We start from the raw sequence: 23,241 nt of genomic DNA on the forward strand, positions 1-23,241 counted from the left end.
GGGGGAGAGAGAGAGAGAGAAAGGCACTGTGTAAAGGCAATTATAATGGTGATCACCTTCATTGAGGTGAAATGCTACCATTTGAGGGCACAGGCCTCACTACACTGCCCACCCTTCAGACATCAGGTGCCACCTCTGGGTTTCCCAGGCCACTCACTCCAGTCTCAGAACGATCCTCATGTCTAGACACATATGTTCCAGATCTTGACCTCCACGTGCCTGAGCCAGCACATGCAGTGCCCCACCCCACGCACCTGTCAGGAATTGCAGTCAATTTGGCTGTGGATTCCAGGGTCTCTGAGTTGCCAGACATGCAGCGAGGTCCGAGACTTAGGAGGTTTGTTTTCTTGGCCAGCCAGAGCCTGCTGTGACCTGATCTTCCCTGCTTTCTTCAAGCTGTTCCTGAGAGTGCTCTCCTCCACCGGGACAAGGAGCAGAGAGGCGAGCTGTCACCTGAGATCCTGACAAGAGTCGCCAGTCTGCCAGGTGCTGATGCCATCACGGCACTGGCCTTGCATTTTCTTACCTTGTCCTCCCCACCACGAGCAGGTAGGTGCTGTGGCTGTCCCCATTTTACAGACATAAAAGCGAGGCCAGGAGGGAGAGGTGGTATCCAGGGTCACATCTGAGGTCCAGACATCGGCTCTGCAGGGCAGGAGCATCACCCATCTCTGTTCAGTTCCTTTGCTCTTGGATCAGATTCAGTGAGTGTTGATCTTATTAAATCTACATTGTAAAAATTCTCTTATTAGTAACTTAGCAGACACGTAGTTTGTTGTTTTACTAGTTGCGTATTTCTGAGTCATTATGGTTTGCATTATATTTGCTTATGGCTTGAAATGCTTTTAAGTGGAATATAGAGGCATAGAATAAGAACAATGATAGAAGCATAAAAAGTGACAATAAAGAAAGGCATTCTCTTTCACTGATTTAGTAGATCTTCTAGTGATTAAAATTATATTCCAGAGTCAGCCTTACTTGTTTGGGAAAATATTAACTCCCTTTACTTCTTTGCTCCTTGGTTTCTATTTCTGACCCTCCCTGTTCCTGGACAGGTGGATTGGCATTTGATTTTGAATGTAATGCACAGAGGGAAGTTAGGCTGGGCTTTGCAGAAGGAGTCTGGTTCAGTTACTTGCGTGTCCTCAGGGTCCTCTTGGCAGTTGTTTATTGGTCCTGTGTCAGTCGTGGTGTGTGTCAGCACGAAAGGTAAAGAGCAGCCTTTTCTATTTGGCACCTATTCCTCTTTAGTTTAATAGCGTCATTGAGATGTAATTTGCATGCCATGCAATTCACCCATTTCAAGTGCACAATTCAGGGGTTTGTTGTCATATGTCATAGTTTTGCAACTAACTACAATCGACTTCAGAACAGTTTATCTCCTCCAAAAGAAATCCTGTCTGTACCCCTTAGCAGTCACTCCTCACTCCTCCCAGTCTCCCAGCCCTAGCCATCCCCTCATCTGCACTCTGCCTCCCTAGATTTGCCTAATCTGGGCATCACAGAGGTGTTCTTATGCACTCTGTGGCCTTTTGGTCTGGCTTCTTAGCATCATGTTTCAAGGTTCATCCATGTTACTCAGTACTTATGACTTAATAAGGTTACATTGAAGGAACAGACCCCATTTACTTACTCACCTATTGGTGAACATTAGAGTTTTTCCTTTTGAACTATTACTAATAATGCTACTATGAACATTTGCACGCAAGTGTTTGTATAGATGTGTGTTTTCATTTCTCCCAGGTATGCATCTGGGAGTGGAGTTGCTAGGTCATATGGTATCTGTACATTTAACCTTTTAAGGAACCACCAGACCTCTGAGCAGCTGTACCTTTTACTTTCCTTCCAGCAGTATAGAAGTGTTCTAATTTCTCATTGTCACCAACACATTATTCTCAGACTTTGTGATTATAGGCATCCTAGGGAGCAGGAAGTGGTATCTCATGGTTTTGATTTGTATTTCTTTGATGACTAATGGTGTTGACCATCCTTTCATGTGCTGATTGGCTATTTTTATATCAGTTTCAGAGAATTGTCTACTTCATTAGAAGTATAAACAAGTTTATTTGTCCTTCTGTTAATGAGTTAGAGCTATGCCAGTTGTGTGCTACGCCCTTTATTTTCCTATTTGGTTCTGGGGATTCAACTTTTTTTTTCAGTGCCAGGGATGGAAACCAGGTTGCCAGGAAAGCATCTGCCATGAGCACGTTCCGAGCCCTGAAGCAGCTCATTTTGTTGGTGAGAAAGTGAATCAATTGAGCCCTTGGGATTATATGGACCCTTTTTTCCCTGTTCATCTAACTTGTGCATCTAAGGAGCAGTTGTAGGGATCTTCGTGATGGTGCTGTTTCTAGACACGAAACCTCAGAGAACACTATGCGTGTCCAGAGGTCACTGATTAGGTGAACTGTACTTCATTTCATGCCTGCTGTTCACCTTTACATGAGAGAGTGATTCCTGGAGTTGATCTGTGGCAGGCTGATCTCCCTGGGCCTCTGATAGTGCCCAGGCCAGAGAAAACTGGCCCAGACCCCTTGCCTGACCTCTGCCCTTTGACTGCTGGCTGTGAAGTAGATTGCACAGTGGTGGGAAAAAGAGGGAGAGAAGGAGAATAAGTTGTGAACAGTAAAGGGTGTTTTCCTGTGTGCTAAGGTGAGGACATTGTATGGCATTTGCTGATCTTTTCCCCAGAATATAATGTGTTGTTTATGTACAGACTCTCCCTAGAAAGAGACTCGGCTACTGGTTTACTTCTAGCAAAGGCATGGTAGACTAGAGGGAGGCTGCATTCCTTGTCGCTCCATAACTCCGGTTTCAAGCAGAGGATATCTATTTCTTGGTGAGGCAGTTTTTGCTGCTTATCGATCCCCTGGCGTTTACCCCATGTGTCTGCTGTGATGACCTGCAGTCTGCCAGCATATTGACGCCTTTATTGAGTGCAGATTCCTCACTTTCAGGCGCCTGTCATCCGCCATTTGCCTGCCTCTCGCCTGTTCATCGCCTGCCTTACACCTATCCATCACCCAATGCACAAAGTTCACTTCCCGATCGTCCGATAACAGTCAGCAAACTGATCTCCGACCGCCAGTGGAGCACCAGCTGCCTGCTGTTGCCTGGAACTTCACTGCTACAGTACCTGCAGTTTTGATTACACGTGGCTGCCGCCATTTTGAGACAACAGCCAGGCCCCGTAGGACCCCTGGCCAGACTGACTGAGCCCTATCTCCGGGATGCCTGAGCCCGACCTATCACTCCCTGCCACTGGGGCCCTCACATTGATTGACTGCTCTCTGCTGCCCGGACCCCCACACCAACTGACTGCACCCTATCACCGGGACCCCAGATGAACTGATTGCACCCAGCCTCCAGGATCCAGCAAACACACCAAACACACCGGACTTCCAGGACCCCAGCCTGACCAACCACATCCCGCCTCCAGGACCTCCATCTGACCTCGTCCACACCCTGAGCTGCAGCTCCCCATTTGACAACACATTTGGAAGCCAGAGCAGTCATCTTGGATAATCCTGGAAGCAGTAGCTCTGATCATTGGGTGGGGCAAATCCCATCCTGAGACGCCTGCTGGAGGCTTGAAGCTCATTTCAGGTACCTCTCATGCATCAGGCTATTGAACACTGGGAGGTTTCATTACTATATGACTGTTTTACTGTAGATTTTTTTTTCTCCTTATTGAAAAACTTTTAAGTTTTTATTTCTTTACTTTTCTTGCTCTCTTTTCCTTTTGTTTACCTGTTCCTTCACAGTCTCTTTCTCCCTTTTTGCATGCTAACATACAATTTCTTTTGATTACACCCTCACCCTTTCTATTATCTAGAACTTCTGTATAATCTTTCCTTATCCCATTAACAGCCACATTCTACATTCCTCTGCATCCTCTTTGTCCTCCATTAGGAACTGCAGACCTTATTGCAAATCTGTTTGTTTTACTGAACTTAATATTTGAACTCATTCTGTTTATTATGACAATTTTGTTATTGTCCTCATAGGGGCTATTTGGTCTAGGATTGCATAGTGTCTGAATTGGGCACTGCTAATATTGATCTCCCCTTAAAGAAAGGATTTGGAAACCTATAGGGCCACTATTAGCCTAAGGGGGAAATCTGCAATACCCCAGGCCTGCACTGCTAGAGAGGAAGATACATGAACAACATGAAAAAACAAGGGAAGAAAATGATCCAAACAAATCTAGATTCTATAGTAATAGAATCCAATGACAGTATGCTAGAAGAAATGTCAGAAAAGGACTTCAGATTATATATGATTAAGATGGTTCGTGAAGCAAAGGATGAGATAAGAGAGCAAATGCAGGCAATGAAGGATAATACCAATAAGCTGAAAGAGCACCTGCAGGAAGCAAAAGATCATTTCAACAAAGAGATAGAGATTCTCAAAAAAAAAAACCAAACAGAAATCCTTGAAATGAAGGAAACAACAAACCAAATAAAAAACTCAATGGAAAGCATCACCAAAAGACTAGACCACTTGGAAGACAGAACCTCAGACAATGAAGACAAAATATTTAATCTTGAAAATAAAGTTGCCCAAACAGAGAAGATGGTGAGAAATCTTATACAGAATCCCCAAGAACTATGGGACATCATGAAAAGACCAAATTTAAGAATATTGGGATTGAGGAAGGCACAGAGATACTTCTAGCAAAGGTAACTGGGGACGAGGGGTTCAGGGGAAGGAGGAAGTCCTAAAATTTAATTTATTTTTATCGTTATCATCAGTGTTGTTATGTAGTACTTTAGATGGAACCCAGGGCATTTTTCATGCTAGGCAATTGTTCTACCACTGAGCTCCACCTCAGCCTTCAAAATGGGTTTTTACCTACTTGACCTATTTGCACTTTTTAAATTTGACATGCATTAACTGCACTGAATCAGTGATGCTTTTTCCACAACTTTAATTTCACGCCCACTTTTTAAATACTTCTCACATTGATAAATCTTATTCTTGGAGCATGTACAATTTCCATTGTTTGTTTCATTGGACACATCTCAATAATTCATCCTTTATTTGAGATTAAAGACAATGTAATTAACTTTGTATTGATATTCCTCTATAAACAAAGTATCACAAATTGTAGAGGATGTATTTGGAACAAATATAAATCTGTCAACTGTATTTAAAAGAGTGATACTCTTTTTATTGGTTATAAGTATATATGAGCAAGTGTTTGTTGGGAACACTTTTGATAGTATTATAGTCACTTTTTTTTTATTACTTTGAGTGCTTGTGTGTGTGCCTGTGCATGAAGCTTTCAGGATGGAACCCAGGGGTGTTCTATCACTGAGTCATATGCCCAATGCTTTTATTTTTATTTTGAGATAGGTCTCTCTTAAGATACTGAGACTGGCCTTGAACCTGCACTTACAGGCAAGTGCCACTTTCCCTGGCTCTTTGTTACTTGAGAACCTCCCAGATGAAGTCCTGTAGTTGTCACTGTTTGTGAGGTTTAACTGGGGACAGTCCACTCTCATTGCTACCATGTTTTGACAGAGAAGGCCCTTGAGAGCTGAGGGCTGCCATTGGCCATGTTTGGCTTTGGTGATGAGATGACTCCTCCTTCTCCTCTGCCTTTGAGCCTCAGGAGCTCTTGATTTTCTCCAGCCACAGATGATGGCTGCAATAAACAGAAGCATCCCTAACTCTGTGACACAGGTCTCTTTGTTGCTGTACTCTTTGTGGCTATGCCTGATGCAGGGCCTTAGGTCACTGGAGGAAGACAGTGAGGACATTGCACCACAACTGTGCTCCTTGGGAGTGGGGTCATTGTGTCAGGGCACCTACTGCAGGACCCCGTCCATTCCAGCTTCTTTATCTCCAGAGGAAAGGGAATGTGTCAATGAAGATGCCTTTCCAGGCATGCAGAACTGGAGAAGTAGAATTTCTTCAGTATGTCACGTCTTTTCTGGAACCTTGATCTGAAGCAGGCCACTTTTATTTTTTGTCTATGTGTGTATTTTATTAATGCAGCATCCGTAGCAGTCGTCACTGTGGGTGCTTCAAGCCCAGGTGCTTCAGATAGTGTTAGTACATGTTCTTGTTGAGTGTCCTGGCTTTCCAGGAGGCAGTGTGAGGATACTAGTTCCTGTTTCTCTTGGAGGACAGACTATGTGGGTATTTTTACAGATCTGCACCATTTCTCTGTCCCTAAGAGAGAGAGAGAGAGAGAGAGAGAGAATTACTACAGTTAATTCCTTTTTAGTACTCATATTTGAGCCAAAAATGAGGTCACAGATTGCCTAATATTTTACAACGAGACTCTAGGGAACTCTTTCTAACAGAGGATAATGCTTGGAATTTAAAGACTCTCATTCTTTACCATGTCATTCTTTATATCGTAGATTTTTTTCTGTTTCTGATTTTGTTTTAATCATATGGCATTTATATTTTACTTATATTAGTAAGTAAAAAGAAGTTTTTTCCAAATGGAGAGAGTTGTATTATCCATCATATTTAAGCACCCAGACCTCATCTGCCTCCTGTCTTGGGAGGAACCTGGGAAGGTGAATCTGTGGGTGTCGAGGGGACACTGGTGAGGCAGCATGAGGCCCAGCACACACAGTGTGTCACCCAACTTGTTATTCAAGAAGGACAGGATGCCATCTGGGGATATAGGCTGAGGATCAGGTGTGGCTGAGACCCATCTGCAGCACCAGCTCAGGGCATGCGAACACTGTCTTCTCCTGCCAGGAACCAGCACAGCCCAAAGCCAGTTGTGAGCTAGCAACATCTGGTGTGAGGCTGAGAACTCAAAACAGCCACATGACATGGTCTGAGGGCTGTGACTGAGCCTATGATTCTGGGTAGTGTGCACCCCTGGGACAATAACTTCTCAGGTCTCTGTTTCTTCTAGGGTCATCAGAGCTGATATGGTCAGCAGAACTGAGACCTGTCCATAGCTAAGCAGGGACACTGAAAATGCTGCTGGGCTAATAAAATGGGTGTTGGGAAAGTGCCATGATAGCCTCAGGAAGGTAGGCAACTGAAACAGGTCCAAAATTTTCCAAGGTCCTGTGAACATAGCACCTCATGTAGGAAAGAGATTCTGCATGAGCTATTGCAGAAGTTGAGATGAGGAGATTATTCTGCATTATCCAGAGGGTAGAGTGAAAGACTTGAGCTGATTGCCACTTTTTAGAACAGAGGAAGGATCCACAAGCCAGTGAGTGCAGGGTCCCTCAAAGGATGGAGAAGGCAGGAGAGATATTCTCTGCAGAAGCCGCAGGAAGAACACAGCCAACCCACATGTCATCCTCAGCCCAGGGACACTCCTGTCCCACAGAACTATAGGACCAGATGTGTGGTCACCCGTTACAGCTGGGATAACACTGAAACTTCCCCAGACTGTGGGCATGGACAGAGCTGAGGATACCAGGACACAGCCAATGTGGAGCCCATGTGAGAGAGAAAGAGTGGCCAGGAAAGCCAGGAGGGGTCTCACTGTGACCGATGAATGGGATGGTGCTCAGAGTGACCAAACAGGAAGACTGGGACATGGAAGGCGTCTGCCACCAGGGGACAGCACCTTGCTCCTGACCTAGGGAGTTAAGCCAACCCTCCCCTTAGCAGATACAAAGAAGCTGAATGAGGTGAAAGTAACTATGCAAGACATCCAGAGGGGGAACTGCCTGCAGGGCAGCAAGCAGGGGCCCCGCTGATCCTGCTGTGACCATTGATGATTGTGCCAGACACACTTTTGCAGACTTAGATGATACACTAATGAGGAAGGACTCCCTGTCTCAACTGTACCCCAGTAAACTGTACATCCATGAGACCTACTGAGGAAACAGGCACAGGGGAGAACTAGGGACCCCGACTGTCACCCTAAAGTGCCACACTTGGAGGGATGAAGGCTGCACCTCTGAGGGTCCTAGAACTGCCCAGAGAAGTGTCACATCTGTCACAGAAGGGTTTGGCGAAGGCAAAAGAAATTCCAGTCTGCAGAAGACTGTCATCTGAGGGCATAGATACTTGTAAAGACTGATCTAAGCTGGTGGGGTGGCACACTCCTGTAATCCCACCTACTTGGGAAGCTGAGGAAGGAGGATGAGAAGTTCTAGTCCAGCCTGGGCAATTTATCAGACCCTGTCTCAATACTAAAAATGAAAATGCCGAGGATGTAGCTCAGTGGTAGAGCAACTCTGGATACGATTCCCAAAACACACACAAAAAAAGGACAGAAATTGCTGTATTGCTGTCACATGTGAAACTCAGCAGAGAATTCTGCAGAAAACTCTCCACTGGCATGGGTGAAGAGCATGTTTCTCTGCTGCAAAAAGTCAGCCTGACTGAGCCAGGGTGTAGGCGCATGCTGTGGAGAGGGGCGTAGTAGAGCAGGGAGGGATCCTGGAGGATGGGAGGTGACCAGATGGCATCGTAGGAGGACTGATGAACACAGAATAAGGATGGAGGCTGTGGGTGTGGTTGCAAGTTAGCCAGACCAACTGCCTCGGCCTTACCAGGGAGTGTGACAAACACAGGTCCCAGGACCACCTAGACGTCCTGTCCAGCAAGATGCTGTGTGTCCACATGTGAGGGAGGAGCACTCCTGAAGCTATAACAGGATAAATGAAGAGGGGCTGACCCCAGAGGATTCGAATCAGAGCGTCAGGTGTGAGGTGATGTGGAGCAGGACCCATGATGCCTGCAGTACATTGGTCCTGAGCAACAGGGAGGGGCTGTGGGACCACAGGGGTGCTAACCAGCCTGCTGGTGGGTGGCCCTTGGAATGCTGAAAGCACACTGGCCAGCCCACTGCTGATCTTCCTCATTACCTGGCTAAGTCATTTTTGTGTTCCTCACATGGCCATGTGTCCCTGAGTGTCTGGCAAATGAAGAGCCCTAGAGGACAGAGCCATGCTGGAGGTCCCCATATCCTGTCCCCCCACATCCAGTCCAGTGTCTTGCAGTATAGCATCAGACTAAGTAACCCTGCACTCAATTTCTGCCTCTACCAGTGCCCAGCTGTGACACCTGGGCAGGCCAAGTGACTTCTTCCAGCCTATTTCTCTCATATGTGAAGTGGACTGATCCTAACAGCACCACCCCACAAAGTGATCTTTGAGAAGCTCACTGCTCAGGAGATCCTTCATTAGCCTTCCTTTCTAGGATCAGTTCACAGTGTCTCCTCTCAAGAACCCTGTGTGTCCACATTCATCTTCCTGTGTCATTAGGGGAAGCCTCTTACCCCACCCTCAGCCGCCACCTAAGTCCTTCTGTCCTGCGAGATCATTTCTGCACAAGACCCACTTCTTACATAGAGCCCAGAGCTGAAGGTGAATCTGTGCTCTAGCAGCCAGGGGTGCCAATGAGGAGGGAGCTGTCCACTTCTCTCTGCCACCTACAAACCCATCATCTTGGCCATGGTCATGGCTCAGAAAGAAAATACTTCAAAACAGAACCTAGCTATGATCTGGGTTCTCCCCTGTTAATTATCTTAACAACAGCAGCTGTTCTGTACCAAGGTCTACCACTCCCTGCTGCTCTGCCTGTGTCACTCAAGCCACATGACCTAGCAGAGATACAGGTGCCACTGCATACTGTCCCAGAATAAAAGAGAAGGGTCCAAGGTGGACTTGAATGCACCAGGCCCCAGCCGCATTGCCAACCACCTAGTGCTGCCCCGAGCCAAGTGCAGGCAGATGTCCCAGAGACTGTGCACCCACACAGACCACAGGTCTCCACGCCTCCCATGCTAGCATGGGCCTGAGGCATAGAGAGGCAACACTGAGGCAAGCCAGGACATGCCATCCTGTCACCCCACTGCAGCCTGGCCCTGGCCCAGTACAGGTACCCACTCACACAGTGCTGCAGCTCTGAACACCTGAGCATGCAGGACCTGCTAACTTCAACCTCCTGGGAAGCTGGGATTGCAGATAAGCAGTGAGAAAATAGAAGTAGGGCAGACTGAATGGAAGTTTGGCCTCAAGGTTTAACCGGTAGCCTTAAACTGATTTGCATAAATTTGACCCAGTGGTGTTGACCAAGTGCTACTGAAGCCCCTAGACTAGCACACTGAAGCAGCAACCCTACCGGATCTCTTCTTGGCCTGGGAGAGTTCTGGTGGGAGTGCTGCTGTGCCCCTTCCTTTCTGAAACTTGGCTCTCTAGTTCTCTGCACTGTGACATCTAGTTGCCATGTCTCCTTAGATACTCTGTTTTTCTGCTCAGCACACTGCTGATGCCATGTCCCCCCTTGCTGTATAAATTGGACACTCCTATCTGGCCAGGGAACTGGGTTCTCTCTGGGTTCCTGGCTTCTGTCTCAGAAATCTTAATTCCTAATGACTGACATTCCATATATTTGGCTCTCCTTTTAAATTTGTTGCAGCTGGGACAGTCAGTTGGACTCTTGAATCCATGTTGGGCAAAGTCCACCACTGACACTCATTCTGTGTTTCCTAAGCATTTCACTAGTTGCATAGGTGACAGAGGGGAAAAACTCTTAGAGGTCCAGAGACCTTGACTCACCATAAGACAAAGGAAGTTGAGAGGAGCAGACTCAGAAAGGTGTGGAGATCCTGAAAGGGAAGAGGTGGGTGGGCTTTCCTTGGAAGCACCCTATCCACGTGGACACCAAGGTTAGGACACAAGTTGGGAGCGGCCCAAAAAAGAGACACATGGCATGAGGTCAGGGAGGGGGAGGGGCTCAATGAAAGCATTGTGTCCTCAGGATGCTTCATCTTTCCAGGACTTGATGTGCATCAGAACCTCACCAACCAGGGAATCTCACCTTGGCTTCAGTGTCCTGAAATTTTATTGGAATTCATTAGGGAGGCATGATTGTTTCAGTTGTCTTGCTGTGGATCCCATCTCTAGCCTTCCTCTACATCCTGGAGCACTGGCTGATATGTAGCTCAAAGTTTCACACACACACCCCCCGCAATGGGTGGTGACATTTCCAGTGTGGCTGGCTGTCCCCAGCTGTACCTTGTAATGCAGATAGCAAAGCCATCAAAGCCAAGGAGTCACATGGAACGCAGAACAGTCATGTTAGACATCTGGTTGAGGCTGGATATGTGCCTCCCAAGGCTTCAAGTACCCAAAGCTTGGGTAGCAGTGTGGCAGCATTGAGGTGGTAGAACCTTCAATATGTGGCACCAAATTGAAGGTAAATAGATCATGGGGACATTTTCTTCAGAGGTATTAGTGTTGGTCTCACACACTGAGTTATGAGAACAGGTTGTTATTTAGGAGGTCTGCCCCATGTGTTTGGCCCCTTTTGCACTTGTCCTATTCCCTTAATACCTCTGCACCACAGTGGGATGAATCTGCAGAGTGGGGGGCCTGCCACTGTTCCAGCTCCGTGCTCTTGCACTTCCAGGACTATGAGCTCAATGTTGTTCTTTATGGAGACTAGAGTGCACCTCAGTAGTACAAAACTTGCTAGCAGTGATGCAGCCCTGATTCAAACCCTGGCACTTCAACAGTAAGTAAATAAATGCATATACTAAATAAAATATCAAACCTCATGTATTTCATTATTACACCACATAATGAACTCAGACAGAGCTCCAGGAAATGGGCAGCCATCAGAAGCAGGATGAAGGTGATTACTGGAAAACAGCATGAAGTATAGGCTCTGCAGACACTGAAATATCTAGAAAATGAAGAGGATGAATGGTCTGATGAGGACAGCTTGGAAGCCGATCTTCTTTCTGAGACACATAGGATTCAAGGTACCGAAGGAGCTCTGGGTGCTCACAGAATGGCAGACACGGTCAGAAGAGGGTATGAGCACCTGAAAGAATAGCCTAGTGAAAAAGTGTAACCCAGGAAACCAATAGTGTATGTGAACCATCTATGAGTCACAGATCAGGCAAGAACATCAGGTGGCCAGCCTACACAGGTCAGGTGGGAAATCCCGGAGCAGAAGGCTGTGGTTATTTATATGCCCAGTGATAGAGAGAAGCCTGCAGTGAATCCAGCTGAAGATACAGGAAGGTCACTGAGAAGGGGAAGCCCACATGACTCCCAGGATGAGGAGAGTGGACAGCTGAGTAGGTGAGAGGGGCTGGAGGCCACGGAAAGCTGAGAAGGGACAAATCAAGGGAGTCGCTTAGGAAATGCATTGCGATGATGGAAGCACTGTCACTCTCAAGAGGGGACGTCAGGAGCAATCAGGACAAGAATATGACAGAGTGGGAGCATCCAGGCTTCTGGAACCAAAGAACATGCAGAGCTGCATGTGGAGGCTGAGCAGAGCTGAGGGGTGACAGCAGTGAAGCTGTAGTTGCAGGTCAGAGGAGCAACTGGCTCGCTTAGGGAAGGAGATGGGGGAGAATCCAAAAGTGTTGAGTGACTATGCAGAACAGCAGGAGGGCAAAGGAATCAGGGTTTGATGTGATGATAACTCACACAGAGTGGATCAGATGGGATAAAGGAAACAGCAGCACAGAATTAGCACACAATTTATATGAGGAAAAAGTGATGCTACAGGGCATCAGAAGACCAGTAGGATCCCAGCTACGTACACAGTTATGGCTTTAACCGATGGGCCTTTACTGAGGGAAGCAGGAAGGAGGAAAGGGGGCCTGGGATCATTTAAGAGGAAGGAAGAAACGTGGAAGCAGATTTGTGATGACAAAATATTTAGAGATCCAGAAAGATACAATAGGAGTGACACAAGAGAGTCCCGCAGGCCATCCAAGGACACCTGTCACCTCAGCTAATCCCACACCCTCAGTATCTCTCCTATGATTACTCACATTCTTTCCTTTCGTGTAACTTGTCTAAACTAATCATATGGCACCTGAACTACAAAGTTGAAAAAATAAAATAGTGTGGTAGAACCAAAAGGGAGAAGAGGGAATGAATAAGAGAGAGCTTACCAGACACTGCTACCTGCCAAGCTCTGTATAAACGTTCAAAATCGGGCTGGGGAGATAGCTCAGTTGGTAGAGTGCTCACCATGCAAGCATAAGGCACTGCAAAACAAGCAAACAAAAAAAACCCTTCAAAATCAGGAACTGTAATATTTGTCTTGTTTTCAAAATCAGCTTGTCACCTTTGATCTTTATAATCATAGCATTCATTTTATGTGAATATTTTGATAATTTGGGGTAAATTTAATGGACCAATGTATGCAATGGGAATTAATTATCACCAAAATAATGACAGATATTGCTGTGACTTTTTCCAAAAGGACAAATCTGGCTCCTACCTCTAGGAATCCAACATTCTGCTATAGATTAGACCAGTCTTTCCCAAAGTTTCATGAAATTAGAATTATACAATGCTCTCGAGGCTGTGGAATTTTCAGTTAATGTGAGTGCTTGGTAGGAATTTTTTGCTTTTATTTCCAAATACAGATTCAAAGAAACTTGTGAAGTCGGCACAAAACAAGTTCAATGTACCACCCATCCAATACCCCCCTCTGCTGACGCACCACAAGACTCTAGGATAGTATTTACATTAGGGAAATGTCCTCTGTGCCAGGAGTCGGCAGGTCTCTACCATTTACCACATGTATAGATTTTTGTAACCATCACTGAATCAAGAGGCAATCCGAGAAAAGGCCAGGTGAAAGAAATGCATTCTGGACATTCCCTTAAAGACTCCCTTGAACTAAGGAGAAACTGCTCTGGAGGGTGGGAGGGCTGTGGGCAGCCAGTTCTCACAGCCTGCCTCCTCTGAGCTGTCAGAGAAGGCAGGCATGTTTCAGACTGTCCCTAACCTGGCACACAGACTCTTGGGAAATAGAGTCCCAGTACTGGGTCCTGTGTGGATTTCCAATGAGCTTTGCATGTGGACTTCCAGACTTCCGGTGTGGCCAGGAACTAGGTCTTGTAATGGGATAGGAAGGCTGACTTCGTAGGCCCAGAAAAACACATCTCCCGTGGGCCCAGCCATCAGAGATCGGTGTCTTTCTGTCCACCATTGCCCAGGACAGGCCCTCCCTCAAGAGGGCTTTGCTGGTCAGGGACTTCTGAAGGGCACCTCTGGCACAGTGATCAGGAAAACAGAACCAGTCCAGAGACCTGACGCAGCCTGCTGCCACCCCACACTGTGTTATCAACGTCATGATGTCCCCTCCCTGTCCACACCCCCTTTCTTTTTCTTCTTCCCTGGACACACAGCTGTCTCCTGCACTCTGTGGTGAGGACCCAGAGGGCAGCACACGAGCCCGCTGTGTTGCTCTACTCATCCACTCCTACAAATGCTAAGTGAAATCCCAGTAAAACTCAGGAGGCTGACACCAAGGTGAGCTTCCCTGGTTGGTCCTGTACATCCAGGTCCTCTGAAGATGTTGCATCCTGACAGCTTTCATTGGGGCACTCCTAGACCTTCAGCCACGTTCCTCCTCTTTTAGGCCAAATTTGACAAAACTTTCATTATAGGATTTATGGTCTCCTAACCTCAGTGACAAGTTATAAAGAATTATACAACATGATAATAGGAATCCCCAAATTTGAAGCCACTGGTGAGAAGGGGGAGTGCCCTGGGAAACCCAGAGCTTACAGCTGACGTCTGAAAATAGGGCAGTGCAGAGGGGGCCTCAACCTGTAGCCTGTGGCCTCCATGCAGTTGATCAGCATCAGAATTGCGTTGCACAGTGCCCGTATTAATGACTGCTCCTTAATGACTTCTGCCTTCATGAAACTTTTACCTCTTCAGTTGCTCCACTCACCCAACCACCACCCCTCTTCTAAGCCTTCCACCCAACCTTAAGCTCATTCCATGCTGGTCCTTTGCAGCACCTTCACCTCCTCTCCACTTGCCTCTCTAACCGCATATCGCATCTCATCACTGGCTCTGTTCCACCTCTTTTAGCTTTGTCTTACTTCTGGCTGATAATTTAATTCAACTGCTCCATTCCACTAGTGCCCCCTATTCACTGCTGCTCCCTTCTCCCAAGATGCTTGCCTGCAGTCACTCAGTGCCCACACTATTAGCTCCTCCTCTCTGTGCCTGTCTGTATACCAGATTCAGCTCTTCCTCTCATCTAATCCTTCTCACAACCTGCTCCAGTAACTTCATGTCCCTTCATGATTTTCTGTTTCAACGAGACCCTTTGGATTTCCTTGTTATGTAAAATTAGAAACAGAGTTGTGGAAAAGACTGCCATTGTGACTCAAGTAGCAAAGTCTGCCATTCCATGTGTCCCCATCCTTGGACCATCACCAGGAAGGCATCTCCTGTTGAGAAGCTGCTCCTGGATTTTGGATTTACAATTGTTGTACACCTCCCCCGAATTTTCTCTCACTCTTCCTGTGTCGCGTCTCTCAATGTCCTCCCTGTGTTTCCTGCCTCCAGTCTCTAGTTTCAGTTCTATAAACTTCTCTGTTGTTTTCCTAACTGAAAAATAATTGAAGAGTTTTCCCTCCACAGGTAAGAAATTTGGTCAGTTAACAACAGTCTGTTAAACTGCAGCATGATTTGACAGAATACAACCGAAAAGGACATGATCATGTGCATCATTAAGGTAAAAAGATTTTTAACTTTATTCACTTTTCCTACAAATGTGCTGTGCTCTTCAAGCACATAGCACCTGTGCTGTCTTCAATAAATAATTCACAGTGACAGAAAATCAAGACAAGGCAAGTTAAATGACAGCTACTCCATATTCACAATAACGATTGAACATCAAATAAAAAACTAATAAGGAAGAGCAGTTTACAAAACAACATATATCTCGATTAAACTATTTAACATAAATATAATTCAAAATAAATAACATTTATTTTTATCTACTAAAATTGACAATTCTATAAATAAGTCATCTCTATGCTTGGTATACGGGAGGCCTGGCCCCAGATGAATTAAAAGGAGAGGGTCAAAAGACAGTTTCCAGGGGGAGAGAGAGATGCGTGGCTCCAGGATATTCACTTTAGGTGGACAACAGCCTTTCATCACTGCTGACACTGGGCCCAGTTGCTCTGGGTGAAGGATTTCTAGCACTTCCTGTGTGACAAACTGTTCTCTCTCAGGTCTGGCTGAGCAGCCTTGGAGCACCAGCACATCTCTGGGAGGTCACCTGTGTGGTTGTGGTTCTGAGGCTGCGAGGCTGACTGGCAGATTCAGGCTGTCTCACCATCCACACAGGGTGGCTGTGGGTGGGAGGCAGACAGAAATGGATGAAGTAGTTAGGTCCTTGGACATCCTAAACGGACAGTAGATGACCCTGTCGTCAGGCCACGAATGCAGAACTTGGTACCTCCCCTCAGGCCTCCATGGTTCCAGGACTTCTAGGGAAGGAGGGTGCGATCTCGGCCCCACACCCAGAGCTGTGGATCATAAGCTTGAATCTGGAAAGAGAAAGAGCCCCACAAAAGCTGATGACTTGACAGGATATTGAGGTTTGGAAGTTATGGTGAATTTATTTTCCCATTCCTTAAATTACCTCACTTTGATGTGGACTTTCTAGTCACCATGGTACAACACTCTACAAATATCTTACAAGTAAAATGTTAAGAGGCTTGATTCTGTTAACTAAGTTCTGTTGACTACAAAGGAGGTGACATATCAAGGTGTATTTATGAGATTTATTTTGCCTGGTGACAAATGAAGTAGCTATATGTGTATATCACAACATTATTTCACCTATTACTGACATCCATGTTATATAAGGTGTGGGACATTGTAGTTTCAGCTTTCTTTTAAATAGGGGTCTATTTTCCTATTTTATATCACATATATTACGTCAGATGTGTGGAAAGTGTTGTAAAGATGCTTTGACACATATAATCCTTTCTGTGTCCCATCTATTCAAATTTGAGGAATTGATTTTATCAAGCGTCAAACTTTATCCTTGTGTCTGATTTGAGTAGAATGATGGATTAGTGTTAGTGATGTTTGTGCTTGGGTACATCAAAAACACCTTTTTTACATGGTTAAAGGCATCTTTAATATTTGAAACCCTATGATAATTTCTGCATAATTATACCCCTGTCAGAGTTTGGTATGATTTTTGTTTAAAACTAATGAGTACATGTCAGTGCTGTGGACAAACAATTTAACTGTAATTCTAGTTAGGTCTAATTTAGAAATTCATTGTGCAAATATTCTCTGGTTGAAAAACTAGTTTGCCATAACATGTTCTGCATTGGGAATAATTTTATTACAGGATAAAGATTCATTTCATCTTATTTATCTACTTCCTTTAAAATAAACATAGTTTACAATTGGTAGATCTATACATAAATACAAAACACCAAAGATATATATCTGAAAAAAATCACTTAAATCTACTCTTAAATGTAGTTCCATTATTGTATAGACACTGGGCTTGGCTTTATATTTCTAATGTACTTTTCCTCAAGATAGGAACTAAAACTTCATTTTCTTGAAATAGAACTTTCTTTTATTACTTGAATCACTTATGTGTACCTGGTAAATTTCCAACAACTTTTTATTAGATTGCATAGAGTACATTGAGATACACATTTGGTTCACTAACAAAAAATCACCAAAAAACCCAAACCTGAAGACTGCCCAGGAAGTCCTTCCCTCCATGCAACCTCCAGGGCTTTCTCCTCCCCACATCCCACCTGCAACCACCCACCTTCCTGAGTCTCCAGTCAGCCCCTCCCTCGCCCTCCACAAGACACACAGCACCACCCACCTCCTCACACTCCTCCAAGGAAACCCAAGTGTTCCAGCCCATGGAGCAGATGAATTGATAGCGCAGTTTGTGGAACAAGGGACGCAGGGCATAGCTCTTCCCATAGAGGAAGTAAAAGATGTGTTGTTTAGGAGCCTGGTTGTCCTCCTCCATGTCATTGGCCAGGTATCTGGGGAAGAAATCAGGTTGCTCCTCAGGGACACAACCTGGAAGGACCTCCCCTTGAGGTCAGCTTCCCAGAAAACAAGCCAGGTGGATAATCTTCAGACCAGACTCCACTAGCCCTATTCAGCATTGTGGGGGACCATCTCTTGGTCCAGAGGCCTTCCCAGACAGTCACCTTCAGAAGTACCCCAGCTTTTGTCAATAAAGCAAAGAGACAACACTTGAGATGGAGGCATACAGGATTTTTGTACCCATGTTGGAAGGATTTTCAGGGACTGTGTAGAAAGCCACAGATGAGAGAAGACATCTGTATGAAGGAGCAGAAGGAAGCACCTTACGCTCTACCTACTTGGATGGGAATGGGCATCTGTCCTGGAAACCCAGAGGCAGAAGTAAAAACAATGTTGGGTAGATGCAGGAAGAAATAGAGCAGTTAGAGGTGGATGCATATGCAGTCCCTATGCCAGCGACAGGAAGTGTCCATGCTTTCCTCCACTCCTCTCAGGTGGCCTTTATGTTTCCTTTGGTGTTCCTTAATTTTTTAAAACTGGCCTTAAGGGAGATTTTGTCCTTGCTTTGACTAAGGACATGTGAAAAAAAACCTATACATTAATGCTTTAATACCTTCAACCCAGAGCAAATAGGACAAAGAGGTTAAAGGTAGAGGACAGATTAGTGCCCTGTGCTCCCCTCCTGACCTCCCAGGTAGTGAATTCCATTTGATGAAGGAGACCAAATACTCACAGGGCCAGGAAGAAGTGAATTCGTTGGTACTGCCAGGAGAAGAAGCCAGCCCGGCTAAAATAAGCTATCACCATAGACAGGAGGTACTGGTGGAGAGAGAAGAAAAATAGAGAGAGGTCACATCCTAGAAGAGGGGAAAAGAGGGGAAAGAGAGCTGAGAGTCTGGGGTAGAGAGTGGACTAAGAGAAGGTAGCCATGGAGGAGACCTGCCTTTTGGGGGAAGGATATGAGGGATCAATGTCAATGAGAACAGTCAGAGAGGAGACGTAGATGTGCACTGGAGGACCGGGTCTGAGGGGACCTTTGGAGGGAGGGCATATAGGTGTGCTGGGTGAGAAGGGTCTTTTATAAGCTGGAGAAGAGGGGTTCCCAGGGAGAGTAGAGAGGAGAATATCCCAAAACATCAAGGGACAACAAGAAAAGAGCGTGTATATCCATGCCAGAATGCGTTCTTGGATTTGGAGCTCAGAGCACCTAAAGCAGAAGCAAGGTCCACCTGTCCTCTCTGCAAGAAGCTGCTAGGCCTAGAGAGATGTTTACAAGTCACAAAGGGGCCAAGACCTGGCACCTTTTTGTGGCTCTACGTGGAGGCAGAGAGAAGGACCATGGCATTAGAAAGCCCTCCCCATCCAGGCTGTGCTGGAGCAGGACCCCTGCCCAGGGGAGAGCAACCTCACCTTGTCAGACACCCTCAGGTTCTTGTCCCAGGCCAGGAATCTTTTGACAACAGGATCCTCTGTGAACAGAACACTGGTGTTAGTTTGGGACCCAGAGGGGCTTCAATGGGAGAGAGAGAGCAGAGAGGAGGACAAGAACTCCCTTGGAGAAGGTGCAGGATTGGAGCCCAGCAGAGGTGGATAGGAAGAGGACAGTAACATACCTTGGACAAGGTGCTTTGTCCTGAGATTCCCCAGGAAAGCAACCGAGTGAGGGTTTGGGTAAGAGCTAGATACCTGTATGATCAAGAACTTTGTGTAAACTATGAGAGCCCATCGTCACCCAGGAATGCCCACCTCAGAATCAGAGAGTCACTATGTCATTTTCTCATTTGACAGTCACATCAGCATGAACATGGCCCCATTGCCCACCCCTCAGAATGTAGGACATCTGTTAGAGCCAGAGTGTCTGCAGTCAGAGAGGACTGTTGGAATCAAGCTCTGTGACCCCAAGCAGGGACCTTTTTCTAGTGTAGGGTAAGCATCCAACATCTAAGAGTCTCTGAGGGGAGATGGGTCCTGAGTCCTCCAGACATGGGGAGCTCAGAGGTAGCCTGGCACTTTGGAAAAAGGCAGTGGCTATAAGGTTCATCTTTGTGTGGAGAGAGGATTGGAGGGCGCTCCCTGGGGTGTCTCCCTACCTAGTAGCCTCTTAAAAACTTCATGGTGTTCTGGTAGCACCAAGTCCATTCGCCGTTTTTTGAGTTTCACTTTGAGGCCACACAGTGAATCAACATCCCAGGGGTGATTTAGCTCACTATCCAGCTCCTCCAGCTCCTCATCAGACTCAGTGGAGGATTCCCTCTTTCTCTTTTGGCCAGTGGTCTCAGTCATGAGGCCAGATTCTGCCTTGGGTACTGAATCAGTAACCCCTGGATGATTATCATCCGCATCATCCTGTGATTCGGAGGTCCACTCTCTCTTCTTCGAGACTCGACATGGGAGGCAGGGTTCTACCCACGGGGCTGAGTAAAGAAAGCTGAGTAAAGCCACTGTATTTGGAATTCAGCCTTTTATCTCCTGATCCCAAGTCCCCAAACCACACCCTAGACCTTCAGCTCTTGCTGGCTTCTGGGGCCTTGCTCCACTTTTCCTCTTTGCTGGTAACCATCTGCCCCTGATTCTCCTTACCATTGTCCTATCTCCCATTTTCTCCAAGCCCTTGCCCATTATGGACACTTTCTCCCATGGGGAGTGTGACCCCTTTTCATCCTTTCTACCCCCTTTCTACGTTTGGATCTCATCTTCTACCGTAGTTTCCTTCTCTGCAGACTTTCCATCCATGTGGAACTTCCTTGTCCCATGACCTATTCTCTCCTTCCAAACTGGGCTCTTGGTCCACCTTTTCTGGCTTCTCTATCCCTTCCTCCTTACCACTCATCATATCAACTTGGTTCTGACTCTAGCTCCCTCACCTGATGGACCTGTGACCTCATCATCTACCACCACCTGCAGGTGGCCTGAGGTGCTGGGCTGGGAAGGCGGTTGCTCAGACTGGGAGATTTCCTGATCCGACATCACTTCTCCAGTACTCTTTCTTCCCTTCTACAGTGCCTAGTTTCTTATTATGGAAAGCCTTCTTCCAGTATTTGGTTGAAATGGCGTCTGTTCTCTCTTCTCCAAATAGAGAGAAATCAGGTGAAGAACAGCCCAGAGGACAAACTGTTGCCCACTGGACTGCCAGTGACCCAGAGTCTGGCCCTTCCAATAAGGAAGGGTGGAAGCGTCTGATGTCATCGCCCATTCCAACCTGGCAACCAGTTTGAAGGAAAACACATGTAACTGCCACACTGGTCTGTGCGTGTGTCCTGGAGTTCTAGAGGAGTTGGTTTCTCCTGCTACTGATCCAAACTCTGTCCATCATGCCAAACTATCCAACAGGTCTCTGACTCCCACTTTCACTTCTCTCCAAAACAGTTTCTTATTTCCATTCTCTACACAAAAGACTTTAGATCCCTGTCTCTGGGCATTCCCAGTTCAGAGTTCAGTGTGGTAGGAGAAGAATAGGAAGGAAGACCAGGGAGGGCAGCAATGACACAACCTCCCCAGGGGGAGAGAGATAATGTCCAAAAGAACCCGCACACACTGAATTATCAGTTGAAAAATGTATATGGAAACAATGTAACAAATCTATTCGGCTAAGTGCCACTGACCTTCACTGTATTCAGAAATCTGTCCAGAGGACACACAGTTTGCAGTTAGGCATCCTTGACATAAAATCATAGAAAATTCTGTGCATGCTCACACTCTTCACAGAGTGTCTGTCTACACTTTCTGGGAGCCTGTGGATCTCTTGAGTTAGCCTCTCAATTCCAATCACTCTCTCTCCAGTTTACATAGCATATTTTTTTTTATTTAACCCTATGGGACCTAATAGACAAGATGCACACTTGATATTCATGCTGTGCTTGAGGTTGCATTTTGCATTTTAGTGTCTTACATGAATCTTATGATTGCATGCCAATCAGAAGTAAACACAGGTGGATTCATGTTATCTGCTGAGAGTGAGTGTCCACCTTGTTTGGCAGCCAAGGATGTTCAGATTTAAATGGGGACCCTGCAGCCTTCCATTCCTTGGCATTTCCCTCCCAGCCTGGGCTGCCCTCTGAGTGTCTCCAGATAGGAAAGTCCCTTCCTGTCAGGATTCAGATACCAACTCTTTGTAGACTAATTGCCTTGAAGCTCTGCTTATCCTGTGTCCATTCATGATGCCTTTAACCATCAGAGCTGCCTGGATCCTTTCACAGCAAAGCAGAAGTTCACCCTCTCCTTTATAATAGAGAGCTCTTTGTACACTACCATGCCACATGGTAATGTTTCAGTCAATGATGGTCCACATATATACTGGTGTCCTACACGATAGTATTGCCTATTGTTGTAGGAGCCATCTTCGCTTCTGTAAGTACACTCTGTATAGAGTCATCATCTGGAATGAGCCTACTACTAGATGGATACGTTAAGAGAGGGACATGGTTGAATGAGCAGAACAACTGAAGAGGGAAAAGTTCCATGAATGGAGAAGCCACTGAAATCAGGCACGGTTGCAGGGTGCAGAGTGCACGCCTGTAATGCCAGCAGCCTGGGAGGGAGTGAGGAGGATGGTGAGTTCAAAGTCCACCTCAGTAAAAGTGAGGTGCTAAGCAACTCAGTGAGGCCCTATCTCTAAATAAAATACCAAGAAAAAAAAAATAGGGCTCAAGATGTGGCTGAGTGATCAAGTGCCCCTGAGTTTAATCCCTGTACAAATAGAAATAATAATAATAAATTTGGATGCTGGCACAGGGGAGCCGGGCCGTCATTGCTCACAGAAAAGCATGGCCTGACCCCTTTCATGGGCCAGATGCACTTGTGTGGTTCCCACTCTGTGCAGGACAGCAAACCTCCTGCCCGACAAGATGAAAGTTGGAAAATAGTGCCCTTGTTGCCTTTCTTGAGCAGGGGTGGCAGATTTCTCAAGAAGTGGGAAGGCTCCGCATGTATGTGTTGCCTTTATGAGTGCAACCAGTGGAAATGGGGCACTGGTGCATGAAGTCCATTGGCAAAGGGTGTGGGCAAGGAGTAATAGCATGGTCCTGAAGAAGTAGATTCTCAAGGGGAAGGAATTTCAAAACAGGAAGCGTTCATAGCTGCTTTGCAGGGACTTTCTAGTTTTCAGGGCCAGATTTTTCAGAGATCAGTTTCCTCTTATTTTGTGTAGACATGGAGACCTGATATCACAAAACTGATGAAAAACACAAGCCCTCAGCCACTGCACTAAATTCAAAGTCCCCCAGGTTCTGGGCTTGAATCTTTAATAGGGCAGTCCTGCCAAGTGGTGCACTGCCTTCTGTAAAATACCTCTAGGGATGGGTCAGGGTCATTATCACTTCCTGTTGTTCAGTGATGTCTTTCATTGTTCTGCAGTGGGTTACAGAATCTTAGTTAGAAGGCCATAGGACTTCTCCTTTTGATTTTTTTCAGTGCTCACCATGAACATCCTTGCATCTCTGTTCAGTTCCTGTACACTTGTTTCAGATTGTGT

General features: G+C 46.1%; 1 protein-coding gene and 1 pseudogene across 2 annotated transcripts in view; one reads left to right on the forward strand and one right to left on the reverse strand.

Moving 5' to 3' along the window:
* Positions 1–23,241, reverse strand: part of LOC306649989 (guanine nucleotide-binding protein subunit alpha-12-like) — a 350,618-nt pseudogene that overhangs the window by 257,992 nt on the left and 69,385 nt on the right. The gene's annotated exons all lie outside the window — the stretch shown is intronic.
* The window catches only part of LOC306649987 (speedy protein E4A-like), a 132,571-nt gene that overhangs the window by 35,697 nt on the left and 73,633 nt on the right, over positions 1–23,241 (forward strand). The window contains exons 3-4 of the mRNA XM_079121570.1: positions 397–549; positions 15,363–15,456. The gene's annotated coding sequence lies outside the window, so the exon portion shown is untranslated. The remainder of the gene's footprint in view (positions 1–396; positions 550–15,362; positions 15,457–23,241) is intronic.

The sequence above is a fragment of the Sciurus vulgaris genome (genome assembly GCF_902686455.1).
Source record: "Sciurus vulgaris genome assembly, chromosome: 18".
Taxonomy (NCBI): Eukaryota; Metazoa; Chordata; class Mammalia; order Rodentia; family Sciuridae; genus Sciurus; species Sciurus vulgaris.